The following is a 26,525-nucleotide window of genomic DNA, read 5'->3' as shown; positions in this document are numbered from 1 at the left end:
GAACTAATCAGTACCCCGGAGCTCTTGACTCTAGCTGCATATGTATCAAATGATGGCCTAGTCGTGAAAAGAGAGGCCCATTGGTCGTGCAAACATTATATGCCCCAGTACAGGGGAATGCCAGGGCCAAAAAATGGGAATGGGTGGGTAGGAGATTGGGGGTGGGGTGGGGGGGACTTTTGGGATAGCATTGGAAATTGAGGAAAATACGTAATAATAATAATAATAATAAATTTCCTACACAATTTGAAGCCTGCTAACACATTAAACCCACCACTGCAGTGATCTTCTGTCTTGTTCCCCCTTCTTTCCTGCACAACCCCCACCTCTAAAACAGTCTTGGTCCATATGCGGTACTCAATTACTCACTGTTCCTTAAGGAATAACTGTAAGGGAGCAAGCTGGTGGATGAGAAGGGAGCAGGTTGACTACCAATCAGAGTTAACCATGGCTGTGATGGAGACAGACTGGTGAGGTTTTGAGGGTCCCTCTAAGCTCAGGCAACCACACTTGGGTTAGTTAGGAATCAGTTAGGAGCAGACAAGTAACAGGACTGGTGTAAGACTTTAAGACCAATCAGAAAATGACTGTAATCTCAGTAGTAGGAAGGGAGAAAGGTAAAGGTTTGAGGTCCCTGGGCTACAGAGGAGACCACTCTGAAGAAGGGGGGAGAGAGGAAAAAAGGGAAGAGAAGCAGAGGGAAAGGAAGGGAAAGGGGAAAGAGAAAAGGGGAGGGGAGGGGAGGGGAGGGGAGGGGGGAGAGGAGGGGAGGGGAGGGGGGAGAGGAGGGGAGGGGAGGGGAGGTACTCAACTGGAATTTCATAAACTAGGCACTGGATCATAGTAGTTGAACAGAAAGGGCTGAAGACAAAAGAAAGGTAGAAAGGTTCGTCAGAAAGGGTTAGCCTGGGACACAGTTGCATAACTGACCTCTAGAGGATAGATAGGTGGCTTTCGCAAATACTGGCTTTTTACACTCTAAAAGCATCTACATGGATAGTTGAAAATAGAGCCTCAAATCTCCAGAGATAAACTCTAAATTCACAGACTTGACTCAGATCTGGACATGAGAGAGGATAATATCACCAAGGAAGGATGAGGGAACATATCTAGAGAAAAGGAGGAAAAGGGGGCTCTTGACAAATGGCCGTTATGTTTACATAATCCCACTTGAGAGAGGAGATTGGACCAAAAAGAGAGAAAACAGCCTAGTGGGCAGACATAGAGAGCAAAAGGAATGCCATGGAACTCCCTGAGACTGGGTGGACGAGCATCCAGTGGCTGTGGCTCCTATAGGATCGTCCTGACTGATTAGTTAATCAAGGGGGCTGTAAACCTGGATTGTAAAGGCCAGAGCACAGCGCATGTGCAGAGGTTGCACTGGCAAAATGAAGTGGGGCTATGGCCGACTCAGCTGCTGGAGAACTAAAGTGTACCAGAGAAGCAGGAAGGGGATGGCGGAAAGGCCCAGAAGTCAGATGAGAGGAGCAAGGCTTCCTGGGAAGGCTAATACTTCCTGATCATCCAGTTTCCCTGGCTGCAGTAAGCTTCAGGGTGAAGCAAGGGAAGACAGCTTAGTCTAAGCCCCAGACACCTTAAAGCTGTGCTCTTGCTGCACTGCCCTCTCTGGTTCATTACTGTTCTTTCAGCAAGAACCTGGGCAGGCACTGTTTTTCCAGTCACAAGGCCAAACAAATGATCAAAGTCAGGAAAGGGCCCATATTCCTACTGTTCCCAAGATACCCTAACACCGCTTTGTGAAGCTCTTAATATCACTTAGCTCCTCCTGGTACTCAACGGGATGAAAAACTTTCACAGAGTGCTAACTATTCCAACAAAACCTACTTGAACTCTTACCCATTCCTTGCATCTGACCTTGACATTCCTTGAAAATAAACCCCAGCTAACTAGCTCAAAGGAGCAGGGACAAAGGATGGGGTGAACAGATAGATAAAAGATTTCTGTTTTGTTTTAATTAAGAGAAAATGTTTCATCTTTGTGGCCCTGGTGGGTCTAGAACTCACTACATAGAATAAGCTGCCCTCAAATTCATAGAGAGCCACCTGTCTCAGCCTACCTACTGCCAAGACCAAAATGAGAGCCACCAGTCGAAGCTGAGATAAAGGATTTTCGATGTTCCTAAGAAGTATACCTAAACCTCGAGGCATCCAGGCATTCCCACCTGTGTGGAAACTGCCAGTAATCTGTGTGTGGAGAGTTGTACTGAAACAGCTGTCTTCTGGATGATGGTGACAAGGCTTGCTGGGAACCAGAGGCTGCTCTGGTCACTTTATTGGTCCTGTGGTGAAGACAGAGCAACTCTCCCTCCCCTTCCCCATAAACCAGGAGACTCAGGCTTAGAGAGAGAGAAGCTGGCCTGGATCTTAAAGAGGAGGGAGGAGGCAGTGAGACTGAGATCTGAACTTACCAGAGCCACTGTGTGAAGCAGCTTGTAGTTGGGCCACATCTGTTTTCATCATACTGGACAAGTAGAATGGATCATTTGAATTTTCTACTTTTATAAAACTGGGTGACCATGTGGTTATGAAACATTTGTGGGTTTCACATTCCAACAGGTTGTCTGCCATATTTATCCTGAGAAATATGAGTGGCTGAGGGGGTACACGCCAGCAAGCAAAGGCAGGGCACAGATGCTGTAGAAGGCCACGTCTGTATCACTCCCCTCTGCAAGAGTCCTGTCAAAACACATCTTGACTTACAGATGGACATACAAACACAGACAGACAAGGCACCTGCTGGAGCAGGGTGTGGCAAGGGTATGGTTCAGACTAGTGCTGCAACTATGACTGTAACAAAGCCTCTTTTTCTGTTAAGAAGATCAAGGAAGGTCCTCCTGACTTCCTGCATCCATCCTCCGGGTTGTCATCCTCAGAAGGGCTCAGCTTCAAGAGGAAGTATGTTTCCTAAAGTAGAAAAAATATGAAATAGTGTAAGCCAAAATAACAAGGTGCATACAGGGATTTAAAACAAGTTCTGGTGATCTAAAGCTAAGCATATTCGTGTGCACATTCAGCTCAGCTATTTTATGAATCTGATGAGTAGCCTGTGCATGGAGTAACATTTTCTGCATCTTTGTGAACCATGTTTGTGAAGCTGTGTGATTTAGTGATTGAGAATGGAGAAGCTCTGATGAGGACAGGCCCCTGCTGATGAGGGCACAGTGCATTTTCTTACTTTTGAACAGTGGACTGCATGGTTGATAAGTTTGAGATTCTTAGGTGAGAACAAACAGCATAGGAGTTGCGAGTGAAGTAAGAATCCTCAAATTACAATGGTCCCTCCTTAGCCACAGGGTAAGCCTCATCCCCGCGGATATCTGAAATCATGAAAGATGCTAGGTTCTATACAAATGTTTGCTTCCTATCTATACATAACTATGACACTATCAAACAACAACAACAATAATGAGGTAGGAAATTATAACATACTATAAAAGAAAAGTATTTTACTGTACTGAACTTAGTTTTCCTATGGTAGCAGGAGACACCTACTTGGCAAAATAAAGAAGGGCAATGTTCTCTGTGATATCACATTAGGGCACTAACTAAGGGTACTAGAACACAAGCATCATGATGCCACAACAGACCTTCTGATAACTGAGATAGATACTAGGTAACTAAGAACTGGGTAGTATATACACGGTGGCTACAGTGGACAGGGGGGATGGATGATACCTGGTGGGCAAATGGAACAAGACAATGATGAGTAAATACAATGTCTTTGTGGTAGTTTGAATGTGCTTGGTCCAGGAATGGCACTATTAGGAGGTATGGCCTTGTTGGAATAACTGTGGCCTTGTTGGAGAAAGTGTGTCACTGTGGGTGTGGGTAATGAGACCCTCCACCTAACCACGTGCAAGTCCCCTAGCAGCCTTCAAATGAAGATATAGAATTCTCAGCTCCATCCTGCCTGGACACTGCCACACTCCCACCTTGATGATAATGGACCTCTTAATCTGTAAGCCATCCCCTATTAAATGTTGCCCTTATAAGCCTTGCCTTGGTCATGGTGTCTGTTCACAGCAATAAAACCCTAACTAAGAAAGTCATGATAGACATCGCTAATGGAATCATGGATTGTTCTATAATAAACTAATGAGTGCTGCCAGCCATTTGCAATACTCTAACCTTAATAGGATCCTGAGCTAATGAAAGAATGTGGACTGTGAAGATGAAGTAATTGGACTGTGATTAGTGACATTGACTGTGGATGTGGTGTTTATTGTATAAGAGAACATTCTTTTCTTGACTCTGTAGCCCAAAGTGACCTTAAACATATGATCTTCCTGCTTCGACCTCCCAGCACACACACACACACACACACACACACACACGCACACACACACTCATGCTCACACACACAGACACACACATGTACACAGGCTCACTCACACACACATAGAAACACACACACTTGCACGCACACATAGAATCACACACACACACACACACACACACACACACACTCACATGAAAAAATACAGAAAGGAGACAGAGATACAAGAGTGCAGAGAAGAGAAAACCAACACAGAGGGAAAAAAAATAATGATTTTAGCAGAGAATACAAGTTTTATTTTATGAATAATTCCTTTCTTTGCATGTTTGAAAATTACCAAAATAGGAATTTGGAGTCAGGGTTGATGATACTTAGGGACATGTGGGTGATGATGGATTCCAAGTGGGAGATGAGAATAGCAGTGTTCTCCTGAGCTGGAAAAAGGCGCCTGCACTGCAGAGGACTGCGATTCAGAGTGTGAACAACTCTGCCTGAGCTCACCCAGGTGGTCATCACACTAGTGCCCAAGCTTGAGGCATGAGGGATCTCCCCTTACCTCTGGCTTTGCCAGGTAGACAGAACAAATGCTAGTCACCGAGCCAAGGGAGTAAAGGCATAGGAGCTCACAACCAGAGGACAAGCAGCCGTGTCTAACTGTACGTGTGCCAGCACTGTTTCCCAGCTCCCATTTAGACCTTGACCATTGGTAGAAGACCCCCGCCCCCCATGGCTCTCAGTCCATTCTGGCTCCTGCATCTATCACTATTATTCAGTACCCCCAAGACGTCTACTCATAATCATAATTTTGTAGCATGAACCAAACTACATCCTTTTCAAGTTTTCTGTCAGGTCATATTTTAACTTGTTACAAGAAACAAACAATCAAAAAACAAAAACAAAAAATCCTCAATAACTTTTTGAAAGTATAGGATTAAAACTGATTGTTTAAGTAATGTCTTAGTTAGGGTTTGACTGCTGTGAGCAAATACCATGACCAAGGCAAGTCTTATAAAAGACACCACTAAATTGGGGCTGACTTGCAGGTTCAGTTCATCATCATCAAGGTGGGAGCATGACAGCATCTAGCCAGGCATGGTTCAGTCAGAGCTGAGAGTTCTACATGTTCATCTGAAAGTTGCTAACAGAATACTGGCTTCCAGGCAGCTAGAATGAGGATCTTAAAGCCCACACCCACAGTGACACACCTACTCCAACAATGCCACACCTATTTCAACAGGGCTACACCTTCTAATAGTGCCACTCCCTGGGCCAAGCATATACAAACCATCACAAGTGATATACATGCGTACCCATGCTCTCAAGGTAGAAATAGCTGCATTCTGTCTGTGCCCTGGAATGAACTTTTACCAGTCGAGCAGAGAGAACAATCTGGAAATAGAAGGCCTAGACCTGGGTACCCTGAAACTTCATTTCTTTCCATGAAACCAGTCACAAATGTCAATTGTGGCTTTTCCAAAATAAACTTTCTTGCAGAGTCTGATTGTACATGCCATTGAGGGACAGCATTGTTGCTTTTCTATAGTCCAGCAAGTACTTTCTCCAGAAGGGCATAGAAAGACTGATTCAGCCTAAGAAACTTTATGCTTCTTCTGTTCTGGGGACATGACTGGTGTTTGCTGAATGGTATCATGGGCTGGATAATTGTGCTAATTCTTAACCCTGGTTAAGAGGTTCAGAATCACATCAGATTCCCATCTGTGATCAAAGCCATGTGCCCTGGCTGCCTTTGCATCCTTGTAGCCCAGGTTGGCCTCAAGCTTGCTCTTTAGCCTAGAAAGACCTTGAAGTTCTGGTTCTCCTGCCTCCATCTCCCACTTGCTGGGATGACAAGGGTGTTCCACCATGCCCAGAGATGCTTTTGACTTCTTATTCTATTCCAGCTGTCATTGTGTAAGTCACTTTGACATCTCAGGATGAGGAGGTGTGGAAATCAGGAAAAGAGCAGTAGCTGAACCTGAAATACCCCAAGGCTGCTTCACTAGCAGGCTATTCCTCCAGCAGGCTGTTCCTCCAGCAGGATGTTTTCAGGCTGCATATGTGCCAGCAGAATCCAGGCAACTTCTGGAACACATGTGCTGCAGCCAGCACCTGACCTGAGTCCACATTCAATATAAGAAAGGCAAAGTTTCATCAAGTACTCTTAACTGTCAAGAGCAATACAATGGAGCTGTCAGATGGTATTTTGTGATGTGCAGATGCTATGAAGGAAGAGTGTACTGCTGCAATGCTCTACCAGCCCAAAGTGTCACATCTGCATGACTTGATGACACATAAACTGCACCACAAGACCTGGGAAAAATGGGAACTGCATTGTAGATCTGCTGTACCAGATATAGTCTATGACAATTTTGCAATAGACTCCACTATCCAAATTTCTCTTTTCCGTGTGTGTGGGTTTACATGTGTACAAAAACATAAAGTACATGTGCAGATTTGTGCTTATACATATGGAAACCAACCTTGGTCAACCTTGAGTGCCATTCCTCAGGAGCCAGCCACCTTGTCTTCTACGGCATGGTCTCTCTTGCCTTGGAACTCTCCAATTGGGCTAATAAGACTGGCTAGTGAGCCCCTGGGACTCCCCTGATTGTGTCTGCCAGATTGGGGTTGTAAGAATGCATCACCATGCCTTTTAAAGGGGAGAATGAACTTAGATTCTCAGCACTACACTGACTACATTGCATAGCCCCATTGTTCCATTCTTACATGAGTAAGTTCCCTGCAATCAAGTGGCTATAGTTAAGGATGAGTTAATGTCATAAGGCACTGGATTCCAGGTTCCTGGCTTACTGTTGGCCATGCCCACTGACGATCCACACCTCTGTTTTTCCATGTATCCTATACCTGGGTGTCATTGTCTTTTTTTTCCCCAGGTCAAAGTACTACATGGTCTACAAAACACTTTAATTCTTCATAGGAGAAGAGCCTCAAAAACATAAAGCCACATGGAATAAAGTAAAAGACTCACTAGACAACTGGCCAATTGGATTCAGGGTCCAAATGTCAGGGAAGAGATCTTGCACCAGAGAGGTACTGATGAATGTCACAAGGCTTGTGGAAATTCCTGGAGAAGTCTATCAGCCTATGTGAAACATTTGTAATTCCAATACTTAAATGCTACTCTGGGTCTGGCCAGCATGGTGGACATACTGAAAAAGGACCCCTATGAACAGGTGCAAAAGCAGAAGAGTGAGACCTCTCCCTGAATCACCTGGTTTCTGTTCAGACATCTGCTGGGACTGCTGACACTTGAGCAACTAAACAGTGTCACCAGGAGCACACACAACACTCTAAGTTCCCTTGGGAACACTTTGCCACTTCAGAAAACATACCTTCACATCAGAGCAATCAACAGCATTATGGTCTAAAATTTCTTCTTTCCTTCTAAGGAGAAAGGGTTGCAAGAAATATTTAAAAATGAACCTGTCAACTCTCCATGGGCCAGACCATACTTCCTTGCTCCTTCTGGCCTGCCAACTCTCTGGTCACACCAGACCACTGGACCATCTCTCCAGAGGTTACCTCTGCTTGCCATCTCTCTAATGGAGGCCCCCGAGTTCCTCTCGCTACCATGTAACACACCACACCTCACGGTCAGCCATCACATCACAAAATCCAGTACCCCAGTAAAATCAAGACTCTTAAAGCTTAATTAACCAATCAGATTTATGTATCAATAGAATTACAATTTACAAGATGCCAATACAATAATTTCAGAGCCAATTGATAATGATAAAAGCTTTATCCCAATATTTCTAGCCTTGGGAAATCATAGTTACTTGTGGCTGGTAAATGCCACGTGGGTACATGTCTGCAGCCATCTTCCTTTCTCTCCTCTGAGTCAGTCTCTCTCTCTCTCTCTCTCTCTCTCTCTCTCTCTCTCTCTCTCTCTCTCTCCCTCTCTCTCTCCCTCTCCCCCTCCCCCTCCCCCCCTCTCTCTCTCTCTCTCTCTCTCTCTCTCTCTCTCTCTCTCCTCTTAGCTCTGCCTTCCTTTTCTCTGTCCAATCACAGACCTCCCACTGCCCTAATGTGATTGGACAGGGAAAATCCTGCAACATTTCACCCTTTCTGCTTAATTAAAACAAAACAAAACAAAACAAAAAAAACCAAACAAACAAATAAAAAACCAACTTTCTCTCAAAATATAATTTGAGCACAACCATTACCATTTTGCAATTTATATGGTATAAGATAGACCTAACACCCAGTCTAACATTTTTGCCAATAAAATTGAACACTGTCCTCTGTCCTAACTTAAAAGATTATAGCTCTGCACCTGGCTATGTCTTGGCCTCAGACTGAATGCTATCTGGAAACTATCCTCTCAGATCTGTTCCTCTCAAAGTAAATACCCTGGTTTGGCTAGGAGACTATAAGTCTTCAACCCTGTCAGAAATCCAAGAAAAACTGATATTAACTGAAAATATATGGGAAGCCTAACACAACTTCGAAAACTTAGCCAATTTATAGAGACCACTGATCACCTGGACAGTCCCTTTCTTCAAAATGTTGGAGCATCGGTCTTCAGCCTTCTGGACAGGATCATCTGACAGACCTTATAGAAACAGGATATTAAGGACTAGCCTACTCTGTCTCAGCAGAATCAAGCTGTCCTAAACTTGTAATTGTATCCTTTCTTTTGACAGTACTATGACTGTAGATGAAATGAGGCAATTCTTGCCTAGTGGCTGTCTTGTCACAACAGGAGTAACTCAGAGATGCTCAATTTCTTCTTTGAATCCAAGACAGGGAAAGCTGTCAGGAGCAGACATTAATTAACTTATTTGAATAAATGATATTAAATGTCACATTCTGTGGATTTATGACATTTTTGAAAACCAACTAACTATGTAAAGTAATCTGGACTGTTGCCAGTTAACTACTCTCAGGTATTTCTAATTAAAATCTTGAAAACACTCAAACAATAAACTCACAGCCATGAATCTGATACTTGGCCCTAAACTCACAGGCTTAAACATCTCCAATCAGTTTATAATAACAGCAATAGAAGGACTGGGTCAAAGTCCTGTACTTTTAAATTTTTAGTATTAATAGAAGAAATTTATACCAATGAAAACCTTGATTTTGCATCAAAATTAATTCTGTACCAAAGTGAAACTTCCTGTAGACTTAGATTTTTCCTCATAAAATCTTCTATAAGGCAAAGGACACTGTCAAGAAAACAAAAAGGCCACCAACAGATTGGGAAAGGATCTTTACCAATCCTAAATCTGATAGAGGGCTAATATATAATATATGTAAAGAACTCAAGAAGTTAGACTCCAGAAAACTAAATAACCCTATTAAAAATGGGGTAAAGAGCTAAACAAAGAATTCTCAACTGAGGAATATCAAATGGCTGAGAAGCACCTAAAAAATGTCCAACATCCTTAACCATCAGGAAAATGCAAATCAAAACAACCCTGAGATTCCACCTCAAACCACTCAGAATGGCTAAGATCAAAAATTCAGGTGACAGAAGATGCTGGTGAGGATGTGGAGAAAGAGAAACACCCCTCCATTGCTGATGGGATTGCAAGCTGGTACAACCACTCTGGAAATCAGTTTGGCAGTTCCTCAGAAAATTAGACATAATACTACCAGAGAATCCAGCAATACCACTCCTGGGCATATACCCAGAAGATGCTCCAGCTTGTAATAAGGACACAAACTCCACTATGTTCATAGCAGCCTTATTTATAATAGCCAGAAGCTGGAAAGAACCCAGATGTCCCTCAACAGAGGAATGAATACAGAAAATGTGGTACATTTATTTATAATAGCCGGAAGCTGGAAAGAAACCAGATGTCCCTCAACAGAGGAATGAATACAGAAAATGTGGTACAGTTACACGATGGAGTACCACTCAGCTATTAAGAACAATGAATTTGCCCTTCCAGTCAGCCCCAGCACCGAGTCACCTTGGGCGCAGAGTCTGTGGACACCCCCAAGGTCAACAGAGCACTCTCCACGGGATCTTAGGACCTCTGGTGAATGGAACACAACTTCTGCCAGGAGGCAGGTTCGAACATCAGATATTTGGGCACCTTCCCTGCAAGAGGAGAGCTTGCCTGCAGAGAGTGCTCTGACCACTGAAACTCAGGAGAGAGCTAGTCTCCCAGGTCTGCTGATAGAGACTAATAGAATCACAAGAGGAACAAGCTCTAACCAGAGACAACTATAACAACTGACTCCAGAGATTACCAGATGGTGAGAGGCAAATGTAAGAATCTTACTAACAGAAGCCAAGACCACTCACCATTATCAGAATGCAGCACTCCCACCTCACCCAGTCCTGGGCACCCCAACACACCCGAAAAGCTAGACCCAGATTTAAAAGCATATCTCATGATAATGGTAGAGGACATCAAGAAGGACTTTAATAACTCACTTAAAGAAATACAGGAGAACACTGCTAAAGAGTTACACGTCCTTAAAGAAAAACAGGAAAACATCCAAACAGGTGATGGAAATGAACAAAACAATACTAGACCTAAAAAGCAAAGTAGACACAATAAAGAAAACCCAAAATGAGGCAACACTAGAGATAGAAACCCTAGGAAAGAAATCTGGAACCATAGATGCAAGCAAGCATCAGCAACAGAATACAAGAGATGGAAGAGAGAATCTCAGGTGCAGAAGATTCTATAGAGAACATCGGCACAACAATCAAAGAAAATACAAAATGCAAAAAGATCCTAACTCAAAACATCCAGGAAATCCAGGACACAATGAGAAGACCAAATGTACGGATAATAGGAGTTGATGAGAATGAAGATTTTCAACTTAAAGGGCCAGCAAATATCTTCAACAAAATTATAGAAGAAAACGTCCCAAACCTAAAGAAAGAGATGCCCATGAACATACAAGAAGCCTACAGAACTCCAAATAGACTGGACCAGAAAAGAAATTCCTCCCGACACATAATAATCAGAACAACAAATGCACTAAATAAAGAGAGAATATTAAAAGCAGTAAGGGAGAAAGGTCAAGTAACATATAAAAGCAGGCCTATCAGAATTACACCAGACTTTTCACCAGAGACTATGAAAGCCAGAAGAGCCTGGACAGATGTTATAAAGACACTAAGAGAACACAAATGCCAACCCAGGCTACTATACCCAGCCAAACTCTCAATTATCATAGATGGAGAAAACAAAGTATTCCACGACAAAACCAAATTCACACATTATCTTTCCACGAATCCAGCCCTTCAAAGGATAATAACAGAAAAAAAACAATACAAGGACAGAAACCACAACCTAGAAAAAACAAGAAAGTAATCCCTCAACAAACCAAAAAGAAGACAGCCACAAGAACAGAATGCCAACTCTAACAACAAAAATAATGGGTAGTAACAATTACTTTTCCTTAATATATTAATATCAATGGACTCAACTCCCCAATAAAAAGACATAGACTAACAGACTGGCTATACAAACAGGACCCAACATTTTGCTGCTTACAGGAAACCCATCTCAGGGGAAAAACAGACACTACCTCAGAGTGAAAGGCTGGAAAACAATTTTCCAAGCAAATGTTCTAAAGAAACAAGCTGGAGTAGCCATTCTAATATAGAATAAAATCGACTTCCAACCCAAAGTTAGCAAAAAAAAAAAAAAAAAAAAAAAAAGACAAGGAGGAACACTTCATACTCATCAAAGGTAAAATCCCCCAAGAGGAACTCTCAATTCTGAATAGCTATGCTCCAAATGAAAGAGCCGCCACATTCATTAAAGAAACTTTAGTAAAGCTCAAAGTACACATTGTACCTCACACAATAATAGTGGGAGACTTCAACACACCACTTTCATCAATTGACAGATCGTGGAAACAGAAACTAAAGAGGGACACAGTGAAACTAACAGAAGTTATGAAACAAATGGATTTAACAGATATCTACAGAACATTTTATCCTAAAACAAAAGGATATACCTTCTTCTCAGCACCTCATGGTACCTTCTCCAAAATTGACCATATAATTGGTCACAAAACAGGGCTCAACAGAAACAAATATATTGAAATTGTCCCATGCATCCTATCAGATCACCATGGATTAAGGCTGATCTTCAATTACAACATAAATAATAGACAGCCAACATTCATGTGGAAAATGAACAACACTCTTCTAAATGATACCTTGGTGAAGGAAGGAATAAAGAAAGAAATTAAAGACTTTTTAGAGTTTAATGAAAATGAAGCCACAACATACCCAAACCTATGGGACACAATGAAAGCATTTCTAAGAGGGAAATTCATAGCTGTAAGTGCCTCCAAAAAGAAACTAGAGAGAGCACACACTAGCAGCTTGACAACACACCTAAAAGTTCTAGAACAAAAGGAAGCAAATTCACCCAAGAGGAGTAGATGGCAGGAAATAATCAAACTCAGGGGTGAAATCAACCAAGTGGGAACAAGAAGAACTATTCAAAGAATCAACCAAAGGAGGAGCTGGTTCTTTGAGAAAATCAACAAGATAGAAAAACCCATAGCCAGACTCACTAGGGGGCACAGGGAAAGCATTCTAATTAACAAAATCAGAAATAAAAAGGGAGACATAACAACAGATTCTGAAGAAATCCAAAACACCATCAGATACTTCTACAAAAGGCTATACTCAACAAAACTGGAGAACCTGGATGAAATGGAGAAGTTTCTAGACAGATACCAGGTACCAAAGTTGAATCAAGATCAGGTTAATGATCTAAACAGCCCTATATCCCCCAAAGAAATAGAAGCAGTCATTAATAGTCTCCCAACCAAAAAAAGCACAGGACCAGATGGGTTTAGTGCAGAGTTCTATCAGACCTTCAAAGAAGATCTAATCCCAGTTCTTCTCAAGCTATTCCACAAAATAGAAACAGAAGGTACTCTACCCAACTCATTCTATGAAGCCACAATTACTTTGATACCTAAACCACAAAAAGACCCAACAAAGATAAAGAACTTCACACCAATTTCCTTTATGAATATTGATGCAAAAATCCTCCATAAACTTCTTGCTAACCGAATCCAAGAACACATCAAAACAATCATCCATCCTGACAAAGTAGGTTTTATTCCAGGGATGCAGGGATGGTTCAATATACGGAAATCCATCAACGTAATCAAGTATATAAACAAACTCAAAGACAAAAACCACTTGATCATCTCATTAGATTCTGAAAAAGAATTTGACAAAATCCAACACCCATTCATGATAAAAATCTTGGAATCATCAGGAATTCAAGGCCCATACCTAACCATGATAAAAGCAATCTACAGCAAACCAGTAGCCAACATCAAAGTAAATGTTGAGAAGCTGGAAGCAATCCCACTAAAATCAGGGACTAGACAAGGCTGTCCACTCTCTTCCTACCTATTCAACATTGTACTTGAAGTCCTAGCCAGAGGAATTAGACAACAAAAGGAGATCAAGGGGATACAAATTGGAAAGGAAGAAGTCAAAATATCACTTTTTGCAGATGATATGATAGTATATATAAGTGATCTTAAAAATTCCACGAGAGAACTCCTAAGCCTGATAAACAGCTTCAATGAAATAGCCAGATATAAAATTAACTCAAACAAGTCAATAGCATTTCTGTACACAAAGGATAAACAGGCTGAGAAAGAAATTAGGGAAACAACACCCTTCTCAATAGTCACAAATAATATAAAATACCTTGGCATGACTCTAACTAAGGAAGTGAAAGATCTGTATGATAAGAACTTCATTTCTCTGAAGAAAGAAATTAAAGAAAATCTCAGAAGATGGAAAGATCTCCCATGCTCATGGATCGGCAGGATCAATATAGTAAAAATGGCTATCTTGCCAAAAGCAATCTACAGATTCAATGCAATCCCCATCAAAATTCCAACTCAATTCTTCAACGAATTAGAAAGGGCAATCGGCAGATTCACCTGGAATAACAAAAAACCTAGGATAGCAAAAACTTTTCTCAAGGATAAAAGAACCTCTGGTGGAATCACTATGCCTGACCTAAAGCTGTACTACAGAGCAATTGTGATAAAAACTGCATTGTACTGGTATAGCAACAGACAAGTAGAACAATGGAATAGAATTGAAGACCCAGAAATGAACCCACACACCTATGGTCACTTGATCTTTGACAAGGGAGCTAAAACCATCCAGTGGAAAAAAGACAGCATTTTCAATAAATGGTGCTGGCACAACTGGCTGTTATGTAGAAGATTGCGAATTGATCCATTCCTATCTCCTTGTACTAAGGTCAAATCTAAGTGGATTAAGGAACTCCACATAAAACCAAAGACAGTGAAACTTATAGAGGAGAAAGTAGGGAAAAGCCTAGAAGATATGGGTAGAGGGAAAAAAAATTCCTGAATAGAACAGCAATGGCTTGTGATGTAAGATCGAGAATTGACAAATGGGACCTCATAAAATTGCAATGCTTCTGCAAGGCAAAAGACACCGTCAATAAGACAAAAAGACCACCAACAGATTGGGAAAGGATCTTTACCTATCCCAAATCGGATAGGGGACTAATATCCAATATATATAAAGAACTCAAAAGGTGGACTCCATAAAACCAAATAACCCCATTAAAAAATGGGGCTCAGAACTGAACAAAGAATTCTCATCTGAGGAATACTGAATGGCTGAGAAGCACCTGAAAAAATGTTCAACATCCTTAATCATCAGGGAAATGCCAATCAAAACAACCCTGAGATTCCACCTCACACCAGTCAGAATGGCTAAGATGAAAAATTCAGGTGACAGCAGATGCTGGCGAGGATGTGGAGAAAGAGGAACATTCCTCCATTGTTGGTGGGATTGCAAGCTTGTACAATCACTCTGGAAATCAGTCTGGCGGTTCCTCAGAAAATTGGACATAGTACTACCGGAGGATCCAGCAACACCTCTCCTGGGCATATATCCAGAAGACGTCACAACCGGTAAGAAGGACACATGCTCCACTATGTTCTTAGCAGCCTTATTTACAATAGCCAGAAGCTGGAAAGAATCCAGATGCCCCTCAACAGAGCAATGGATACAGAAAATGGGGTACATTTACACAATGGAGTACTACTCAGCTATTAAAAAGAATGAATTTATGAAATTCCTAGGCAAATGGATAGACCTGGAGGGCATCATCCTGAGTGAGGTAACCGAATCACAAAGGAACTCACATGATATGTACTCACTGATAAGTGGACATTAGCCCAGAAACTTAGGATACCCAGGATATAAGATACAATTTGCTAAACGCATGAAACTCAAGAAGAACGAAGACCAAAGTGTGGACACTTTGCCCCTTCTTAGAATTGGGAATAAAACACCCATGGAAGGAGTTACAGAAACAAAATTTGGAGCTGTAACGAGAGAATGGACCATCTAGTGATTGCCATATCCAGGGATCCATCCCATAATCAGCTTCCAAACGCTGACACCATTGCATACACTAGCAAGATTTTGCTGAAAGGACCCTGATATAGCTGTCTCTTGTGAGACTATGCTGGGGCCTAGCAAACACAGAAGTGGATGTTCACAGTCAGCTATTGAATGGATCACAGGGCCCCCAGTGGAGGAGCTAGAGAAAGCACCCAAGGAACTAAAGGGAACTGCAACCCTATAGGTGGAACAACAATATGAACTACCCAGTACCCCAGAGTGCTTGTCTCTAGCTGCATATGTATTAAAAGATGGCCTAGTCGGCCATCACTGGAAAGAAAGGCCCATTGGACATGCAAACTTTATATGCCCAGTACAGGGGAACGCCAGGGTCAAAAAGGGGGAGTGGGGGGGTAGGGGAGTGGGGGGGGGCATGGGGGACTTTTGGGATAGCATTGGAAATGTAAATGAGGAAAATACCTAATAAAAATAAACAAAAAGCAAAAAAAAAAATCAGAAATGAAAAGGGAGACATAACAACAGATTCTGAAGAAATCCAAAACACCATCAGATCCTTCTACAAAAGGCTATACTCAACAAAACTGGAAAACCTAGATGAAATGGACAAATTTCTAGACAGATATCAGTTACCAAAGTTAAATCAGGATCAAGTTAATGATCTAAACAGTCCCATATCCCCTAAAGAAATAGAAGCAGTCATTAATAGTCTCCCAACCAAAAAAAGCACAGGACCAGATGGGTTTAGTGCAGAGTTCTATCAGACCTTCAAAGAAGATCTAATCCCAGTTCTGCACAAACTATTCCACAAAATAGAAGCAGGAGGTACTCTACCCAATTCATTCTATGAAGCCACAATTACTATAATACCTAAACCACAGAAAGATCCAACAAAGATAGAGAACTTCAGACCAATTTCCCTTATGACTATCGATGCAAAAATCCTCAATAAAATTTTCGCTAACCGAATCCAAGAACACATTAAAACAATCATCTATCCTGACCAAGTAGGTTTTATTCCAGGGATGCAGGGATGGGTTAATATATGGAAATCCATCAACGTAATCCATTATATAAACAAACAGGACCCAACACATGACAAAAACCACATGATATTCTCATTAGATGCGGAGAAAGCATTTGACAAAATCCAACACCCATTCATGATAAAAGTCTTGGAAAGACCAGGAATTCAAGGCCCATACCTAAACATGATAAAAGCAATCTACAGCAAACCAGTAGCCAACATGGTGGGAAGCTGGAAGCAATCCCACTAAAATCAGGACTAGACAAGGCTGCCCACTTTTTCCCTACCTATTTAACATTGTACTTGAAGTCTTAGCCAGAGCAATTCAACAACAAAAGGAGATCAAGGAGATACAAATTGGAAAGGAAGAAGTCAAAATATCACCTTTTGCAGATGATATGATAGTATATATAAGTGATCTTAAAAATTCCACCAGAGAACTCCTAAGCCTGATAAACAGCTTCAGTGAAGTGGGTGGGTATAAAATTAACTCTAACAAGTCAATGGCCTTTCTCTACACAAAGAATAAACAGGCTGAGAAAGAAATTAGGGAAACAACACCCTTCTCAATAGTCACAAATAATATAAAGTACCTTGGAGTGACTCTAACTAAGGAAGTGAAAGATCTGTATGAAAAGAACTTCAAGTCTCTGAAGAAAGAAATTAAAGAAGATCTCAGAAGATGGAAAGATCTCCCATGCTCATGAATTGGCAGGATCAATATAGTAAAAATGGCTATCTTGCCAAAAGCAATCTATATATTCAATGGAATCCCCCTCAAAATTCCAACTCAATTCTTTAACGAATTAGAAATTAGAAAGAGCAATCTGCAAATTCGTCTGGAATAACAAAAAACCTAGAATAGCAAAAACTCTTCTCAAGGATAAAAGAACATCTGGTGGAATCACTATGCCTGAACTAAAGCTTTACTACAGAGCAATTGTGATAAAAACTGCATGGTACTGGTATAGAGACAGACAAGGAGATCAGTGGAATAGAATTGAAGACCCAGAAATGAACCCACACACCTATGGTCACTTGATATTTGACAAGGGAGCTAAAACCATCCAGCGGAAAAAAGACAGCATTTTCAACAAATGGTGCTGGCACAACTGGCGGTTAACATGTAGAAGAATGTGAATTGATCCATTCCTATCTCCTGTACTAAGGTCAAATCTAAGTGGATCAAGGAACTCCACATAAAACCAGAGACACTGAAACTTATAGAGGAGAAAGTGGGGAAAAGCCTCGAAGATATGGGCACAGGGGGAAAATTCCTGAATAGAACAGCAATGGCTTGTGCTGTAAGATCGAGAATTGACAAATGGGAGCTCATTAAATTGCAAAGCTTCTGTAAGGCAAAGGACACTGTCAATAAGACAAAAAGACCACCAACAGACTGGGAAAGGATTTTTACCTATCCTAAATCAGATAGGCACTAATATCTAATATATATAAATATCTGAAGAAGGTGGACTCCAGAAAATCAGATAACCCCATTAAAAAATGGGGCTCAGAGCTAAACAAAGAATTCTCACCTGAAGAATACCGAATGGCTGAGAAGCAGCTGAAAAAATGTTCAACATCCTTAATCATCAGGGAAATACAAATCAAAACATCCCTGAGATTACATCTCACACCAGTCAGAATGGCTAAGTTAAAAAATTCAGGTGACAGCAGATGCTGGTGAGGATGTGGAGAAAGAGGAACACTCCTCCATTGTTGGTGGGATTGCAAGCTTGTACAACCACTCTGGAAATCAGTCTGGCAGTTCCTCAGAAAATTGGACATAGTACTACTGGAAGATCCTGCAATACCTCTCCTGCACATATATCCAGAAGATGTTCCAACTGGTAAGTAAGACACATGCTCCACTATGTTCATAGCAGCCTTATTTATAATGGCTAGAAGCTGGAAAGAACCCAGATACCCCTCAACAGAGGAATGGATACAGAAATTGTGGTACATTTACACAATGGAGTACTACTCAACTATTAAAATGAATGAATTTATGAAATTCCTAGGCAAATGGATTGACCTGGAGGGCATCATCCTAAGTTAGGTAACCCAATCACAAAAGAACTCACATGATATGTACTCACTGATAAGTGGATATTAGCCCAGAAACTTAGAATACCCAAGATACAAGATACAAAGCACATGAAACTCAAGAAGAACGAAGACCAACGTGTGGACACTTTGCCCCTTCTTAGAATTGGGAACAAAACACCCATGGAAGGAGTTACAGAGACAAAGTTTGGAGCTGAGACAAAAGGATGGACCATCTAGAGACTACCACATCTGGGGATTCATGCCATAATCAGCCGCCAAACTCAGACACCATTGCATACACTAGCAAGATTTTGCTGAAAGGACCCTGATATAGCTGTCTCTTGTGAGACTATGCCGGGGCCTAGCAAAGGTAGAAGTGGATGCTCACAGTCAGCTATTGGATGGACCACAGAGCCCCCAATGGAGGAGCTAGAGAAAGTATCCAAGGAGCTAAAGGGATCTGCAACCCTATAGGTGGAACAACAATATGAACTAACCAGTACCCCCTGGAGCTCATGTCTCTAGCTGCACATGTATCAGAAGATGGCCTAGGCGGCCATCAGTGGAAAGAGAGGCCTAATGGTCATGCAAACTTTATATGCCTCAGTACAGGGGAACGCCAGGGCCAAGAAGTGGGAGTGGGTGGGTAGGGGAGTGTGGGGGGGGAAGGTATGGGGGACTTTTGGGATAGCATTGGAAATGTAAATGAGGAAAATACCTAATTAAAAAAAAGAACAATGGATTCATGAAATTCTTAGACAAATGGATGGATCTGGAGGATATCATCTGTATTATTCTGGGTTTTCTAGTGTCACAGTACTTATGGGTTGTCTCTATATAGTAAAGGAATTTGTTGATGACTTACAGTCTTCAGTCCAACTCCTAACAATGGTCAGCAGTAGCTGTGAATGGAAGTCCAAGGATCTAGCAGTTGCTCAGTCCCACACGGCAAACAGGCAAAGGAGAGAGAGAGAAAGAATCTGGAGAGATTTCAGTAGTTGAAGGTGCTGGTGGGTCAACAAGTCAACTCCAGTAGTTTAAAAGATTCATCCTTATACTTCTGCTCCTCTAGAACCACTTCCAGTACCAACTTTCAAAGTCCTCATAGTCTATAGCAGTCTCAACAATGTCCATCCAAAGGCTGCTAGTGGAAGACTGACTTCCAGGCACCTAGAGTGAGAGTATTAAGCCCAAACCCACAGTAACACACCTACTCCAACCAGGCCACACCTCCAAATGGTGTCACTCCTTGGTCCAAGAATATGCAAACCATCACATCACCCTAAGTGAGGTAACCCAATCACAAAAGAACACACATGATATGCACTCACTGATAAGTGTCTATTAGCCCAGAAGCTCAGCATGCCCAAGATACAATTTGCAAAACTCATGAAACGCAAGTAGAAGGAAGACCAAAGTGTGGATACTTCGATCCTTCTTTGAAGGGGGAACAAAATACCCATGGAAGGGCTTACAGAGACAAAGTTCGGTGCTGAGACTGAAGGAATGACCATCCAGAGACTGTTCCACCTGGGGATTCATCCCATAAACAACCACCAAACCCAGACACTATTTCAGATGCCAACAAGAGCTTGCTGACAGGAGCCTGATATAGCTGTCTCCTGAGAGGCTCTGCTAGTGCCTGACTAATACAGAAGTGGATGCTCACAGTCATCCATTAGATGGAGCATAGGGTCCCCAATGAAGGAGCTAGAGAAAGTACCCAAGGAGCTGAAGGGGCTTGTAGCTCCCATGGGAGGAACAACAATATGAACTCACCAGTAACCCCAGAGATCCCTGAGACTAAACCACCAGTCAAAGGAAACACATGGAGGGACTCATGGCTCTAGCTGCATATGTAGCAAAGAATAGCCTATCAATCAATGGGAGGAGAGGTCCTTGGTCCTGTGAAGGTTCTATGATCCAGTATAGGGGGATGTCTGAGCCAGGAATTGGGAGTGGGTGGAATGGGGAGCAGGAGGACGGGGGATAGAATAGTGGATTTTTGGAGGGGAAACTAGGAAAGGGAATAAAATTTGAAATGTAAATAAAGAAAATATCTAATAAAAAAATAAGGGTTTTCAAATACTTCGATACCCCTTCTAGCCTACTCCAAATGTAGGGGAGAAAAGATGGTAAATAGGACAAGGGGATGTGGACCTGTTTAGAAGTAGTTCTTTTGGGATGATTCCAATCTCTGTCAGGATACAGGCAGTCCAGTTCAGTAGTGTCAGAATACCAAACATGAATCGGCAGTGGTGGCACAATCCAGTAGAAACAGACCTCCACTGAATCAGCAGCAGTCAGCAGGAGAGAAAAGAAGCAGTTGGGATGCCAGGAAATGTTCTCTACTATGTCTCTAAACAAAGTAAAGATCAGTGAAGATGCAAGAGCAACAAAGCATGGCAAAGCTATCTATGCAAGTACCTCATCACTGTCCATTACGTCCTCTTTATACTCTCTTTAAACATCACATGTCCTCCCACAGGTCTTGCCTCAGCAAAATATCATTTGAGTCTGCATCATATGACACAACCAAAAACTTCCATTTCATCATCCAGCAAGCATGGTTTAGATTCTGGAGTGGCCCTGGGTATGCATCGTTTATGGCAAGAGCTCTCAGCTATCACTATATCCATGGGCCACTCAATGTATCATTTCATAATCAAGTTGCCATTGGAAACCTGAGGCTAATTCCACTCCATGTCAACTCAAACCCCTACATGACAGGTGCATATTAAAGCAGGGCTCCCTGAATATCCTGTCTGTCTACTAATTCACAGCACAATATAAAGCCCTGATAGACCACAGAACCAGAGCTCAGAAGAACAACAGGTGCAGTTGAGATTGCTCTTGCATGGCCCTGATCAGGCGGTAGATCTCTCAGAATTACCCTGATGAATTACCTATGAAAATCACCAGTTTGTTCCCCAAAGAAAGTAGAAACAGTTTTGACATGGAGATGGGACCTACGTCATCCTAAACACAGCTCCCTGACCCCAAGGTGGCTGGTTTAGTCATTCTTAGATTGATTAAAAGCCTAGGCCAGAATTGCAGTAGATTCAGATCCTCCGCATATAGACCTCTTCTACTCTCTCTAATATGGGTGCCTCCTGCAAGGCCAGAGAATGCTGGCTCCTTATATATGATTTGCCACACCTACTTACAAAGGGGTAAGTAAGTCACCAGGGTCCCCCTGAATCCACTTTCAAGTTTCTTCTCCTTAGATGAAGACAAGCAGATGCTGCTGTGGTGGACGGCACAAATGTTATCTGGGTGGAACCTCTACCCACTGGCACCTCTACTCCCTGGCATGTTGATGCACAAAGTGGAGCTAATTGTAATCACCAAGGCCTTGGAACTTGGAGCCAGCAAGAAAATTAACATCCACACAGATAGCAGGTATGTTTTGCCACAGCCCACATCCACAGGGCTCTATGCCAAGAGAGAGGACTGCTCACCTCAGAGGAAACAAACAGGAAATCTTAGATCTCTTGGATGCCCTAATGAAGCTGGCAGCTGTGGGTATTATTCAATACCCAGGACATCAGAAGGGAAGAGACTCAGTGGACGGGGCAATGACCAAGCAGATCAAGTGGCGTGAGAAGTGGCTATGCAGGAGCCTATCCTGGTTATGGGCCTGCAAGAAACACCTGCTGGGAAATGGGACTGGACTAAGGGATGGCTTCACTTAGAATATATAGAAGAAGAAAGGGCTCCGATTGCTAGCCACCCTACCAACTACTACCTAGAGAAGGAAGGGTAATGGTGCACACAAGAAAGCAAACTATACTCACCAGAAAGCAAGCAAAAAACTTACTAGGCCGAATGCACAGATGGACTCATTTAGGGGATAAAAAGCTTGTCCAAGCAGTTAAGGATATATAATAAGATTCATGTTTTGGGCCAGAAATATAGTAGAACAGTGTAAAGTATGCCAGTAAGTGAATGCTTATGCAGCCAAGAGTAGACAGGGCAAAAGACCTAGGTGAGAATGGCCTGGAGTACATTGATAGGTCGATTTTACAGAAGTTTAAGCCACGAAAATATGCTTACAAATACTTTCTAGTGTTTGTAGATACTTTGGATGGGTTGAGGCTCTCCCCATGAAGCAGGAAACAGCAACTGGGGTAGCTAAGAAGATATTAGAAGAAATTTTCCAGAGGTTCAGAGTGCCCAAGGTAATTGGATCAGACAATGGTCCTGCTTTTGTCTCTAAGGTAAGTCAGGGATTGGCAGAGACATTGGGGACTAATTGGAAGCTCCATTGTGCATACCATCCCCAGAGCTCAGGGCAGGTAGAGAGAATAAGTAGAACCTTAAAAGAGACCTTGACTAAATTGACCTTGGAGACTGGCTAGGACTGGTTGGTGCTCTTCCCCTTGGCCCTATTTTAAGCCCAGAACACCCCCTACCATTTTAACCTGACCCCTTCTGAGATCCTGTATGGGACCCCACTTCCTTGAACCCAGATCTTGATCCCCCCAGAATGACTTTTCAGGCTGACAAAGATCTTATGGCTTGATTGCAAGCTTTCCAGATCAGCCACCAGTAATTGTGGTCTAAACTTAGTGCCCTGTATAACACAGGTACCCCAGAGGTTCCACACAAGTACCAAGTTGGAGATTGGGTATATGTTAAGAGGTGTCGTGCTGAAAACGTGGAAGCAAAGTGGAGAGGGCCATTCCTGGTGTTGTTGACTACCCCAACCTCCGTTAAAGTGGATGGAGGAACTTCCTGGGTTCACATCAGACCAGCACCTGCACCTGAGAGCAACTAGATAGCATCCAGACACCCAAGCAACGCCCTTCTGCAAGACCAGAGAATCCATAAGACAGCTATGCTGTATCTTCCAGCTCTGAGCCTCTGCAGCCCCCACAACCCTACCAGGGTGACTTGGCAGATGCTCTCAGCCAGTGGGGGTGTGGCTTGGTCCACTACCTGCATAGTATCTGGTGGCTAGACCCTGTCTTTGATCTCTGTGGTTAAGCAGTGGACCTTGACTTCTGGAGTGTCACTGCCCTGGAGCCACGGGGGGGGAGGGATTGCCTGAATGTAGGGCACAAGGGACTTGTAGATCTAAGCCATGTCCCAGAAGCAGACTTAGAGGATAGGGCTTAGGGTGCAGATACCCAAAGTTGAGAAGTGTCCTGCAAGAAACCCCCATATGTGTGTGCCCCTGAGATGGGAGAAGCCAGCAGCAGGCCCATCAGTGTTAGGGAGCCAACCATATCTTCTATGCTACCTAGAGTGTGAAACATCGGGAAGCACATATTGGAGACCATTCCGGGGGTAGTTAAAGATTCAATGCCAGCAATAGCTTCAGTATTGAAACATGAGCAAAGAAAAGGGGAAAATGAAGCGGTCAGCTTAGGACCTTTGAAATTTTTCACCAGACTCCTCCCCTCCTGGAAGAGAAAGGTCTTGGAGCACTTAAGCACCCTTCCCCTCTGAGAGGGAGAGGCTTAACTGCATTCCTCAGACCACAGGGGATGAGGGGAATTGACCATCAGCCACCTGCTGGTGGGGAGGCCCAGAGCACAGACACATTCCACAGAGCAGACCAACTATTGGCCACCTACAGACAAGGGAAGTCCTTGCCACCTCATTCTCTAAAGACCAATCAGTTTAAAAGTCACATTGTTCTGCCAATCACATTGTGCCTAATAATTGCTGCTCTGAAAATTGTATAAAGCTCACCAAACAGGCTGCATGAGAGGTATGCGGTCTCTTCTTAGGGTGCAGGATGATGACTCCAGCATGATGGAACAATACATTCCTCTTCCTTTTGCTTTGGTCCTCAGTTCCTCATTGTTCACTCAGGGGTTCCCCGGTAAGCTAAGACTCATTATAGTCTTATAGGAGGAAGTGCTACCCAGAACAGCAAAAGTCTGAGAGAGGCATGACTCTCTGAAGGGCATCATGGAACATGGATTCCCAACCAAGATGGCAGCCGAGCTTCTCTAAGCTAGGAGCCAATTCCCAAGGAGCACGACCCCACCAGAGGGCAGCTGCCAGACATTTCCTCGACTTAACTCAGCCTCGGTTTGGAGGAGGCAAAAGAGGGAAACTGGTATGATCAGGGGTGTACCCAAGAATTATTCAGGAAGAACCCATATAAACTCTGTCTCAGCTAAGGAGTTCCTATTGGCCTGGAGCAGGTCCCTATCTTCCTAGAACTACATGAACCACAAAGAACTCACCCTACCTGGAGCTATAACGCAGAAAGGACTCATCCAGCAATCACACTGGAGAATCTAATGCCAGCTCCTCAGAACTGACTGGGGTGAGCTGCTGCCTCCGGCTTTGCTCCCTACATCTCAGAGTGACCTGGCACAGAGATCACTGTGTGTCCCCAGAGGGCTGTGACTGGAGGCCAAGGGAAGCATAGCCAGCTTTGTTCTGCATGGAGAACAAACATCCTGCAGCCCCCTGGAACTCATTGAAACCACCTACTGTGAACTTATTGGTGTTGCATTTACTGTAATAAGGACCTTGAACTTACAGCCAGAAGCATAGGAACTAAGACTTTTGTACAACAAGCCACTTGTGAAATATAAACAGACACCGATACAAATGGCTGTCGCTTGTGCAGGCACAAATACTTGAACAGTCAATGGGAAACTAGAGACCTGGAGTTGGGACAGGTCAAAGTAGACTGTTCACTCAGGAAAGCAGTCTCCTACATAGTCTACTGACTTAGAACCAGTATTTCTCAGGGCTGGAGATTAGCTCAGTGTTAGAGTACTTGCCTAGCAGTCACAAGGCCCTGAGTTCAATCCCCAGCACCATACAACAAACAGCAACACATTAGAAATCAGAGCCTGTCAAGTGAGGCCACTGTCCTGTGCAAGTGCAGCTGCTCTGCTCCCTGCAGGCATCTGCCATCCCCCTCATCTCCCAGGGCTTGTCCTCTCAGACTGTGTCCCTTGAGCTCTCTTTTGATCCCATCTCCTACCTTCCAACTTTTATCTTCTAAGCAAAACAGTCACAGTGCAGGATCTAGCCTAATAGACTCCTGAGCTCACTTCTGTGATTCCTCGAACTGGTGGCTCCGCAGCCCCATAGCCCTCTGTAAGTGCCAGACCAGGGCTACCTCCATGGCCTTCCTTGGTGCTGCTCATCCTCCCTGCCCCCCTTTGTGGTGAGATGAAGTTCACCTCACCCTGGGCTTACCCAGACCCCCACACTCAGAAGGCTGTGGATCTGAGTTGAATCAATATATGCCTAGTAACTCAAAAGGATGTCAGGAGGCAGAATGGCAAGGGAAGCAAAAGAATGCAAGTGACAAGTCCACACTGAGCAACTGTGTCCAGAAAGGAGTGTGTGTGTGTGTGTGTGTGTGTGTGTGTGTGTGTGTGTGTGTGAGAGGGGGGGGGGAGAGAGGAGAGAAAGAAGAGAGAGAAAGAGAGAGGGGGGAGGGGAGGGGAGGGGAGGGGAGGGGAGGGGAGGGGAGGGGAGGGGAGGGGAGGGGAGGGGAGGGGAAGGGGGATCTTACTGTTTAGCCCAGGCTGGCCTTGGACTTGTATTCCTGAGTCCTGCTCCTCCTGAGCAGGATTGCAGGTATATGCCACCATATCCAGTGCCTTGGTTGTTTCATTGTTTGTTTGCTTTGTTTTATCTACTTGACACAGCTATACTTATCTGGGACAAGCAACCTGAACTGAGAAAATGCATCCATCACATTGCCTGTAGACAAGTCTGTAAGGCATTTTCTTCATTAATGATTGATGGTAGGAGGAGCCCAGTCCACGGTGG

At 43.2% G+C, this 26,525-nt stretch overlaps 1 long non-coding RNA gene across 1 annotated transcript in view; it reads right to left on the bottom strand.

Moving 5' to 3' along the window:
- Positions 1-25,012, bottom strand: part of Gm52359 — a 34,328-nt gene extending 9,316 nt beyond the window's left edge. The window contains exons 1-2 of the long non-coding RNA XR_003952666.1: positions 24,468-25,012; positions 2,429-2,924 (exon numbers count right to left, since the gene is read on the bottom strand). This is a non-coding gene — a long non-coding RNA (predicted gene, 52359). The remainder of the gene's footprint in view (positions 1-2,428; positions 2,925-24,467) is intronic.
- Positions 25,013-26,525: the final 1,513 nt, after the last annotated feature.

Source organism: Mus musculus, chromosome 18 (assembly GCF_000001635.26).
Source record: "Mus musculus strain C57BL/6J chromosome 18, GRCm38.p6 C57BL/6J".
NCBI lineage: Eukaryota > Metazoa > Chordata > Mammalia > Rodentia > Muridae > Mus > Mus musculus.
This window is presented reverse-complemented; position numbering and strand designations above follow the sequence as displayed.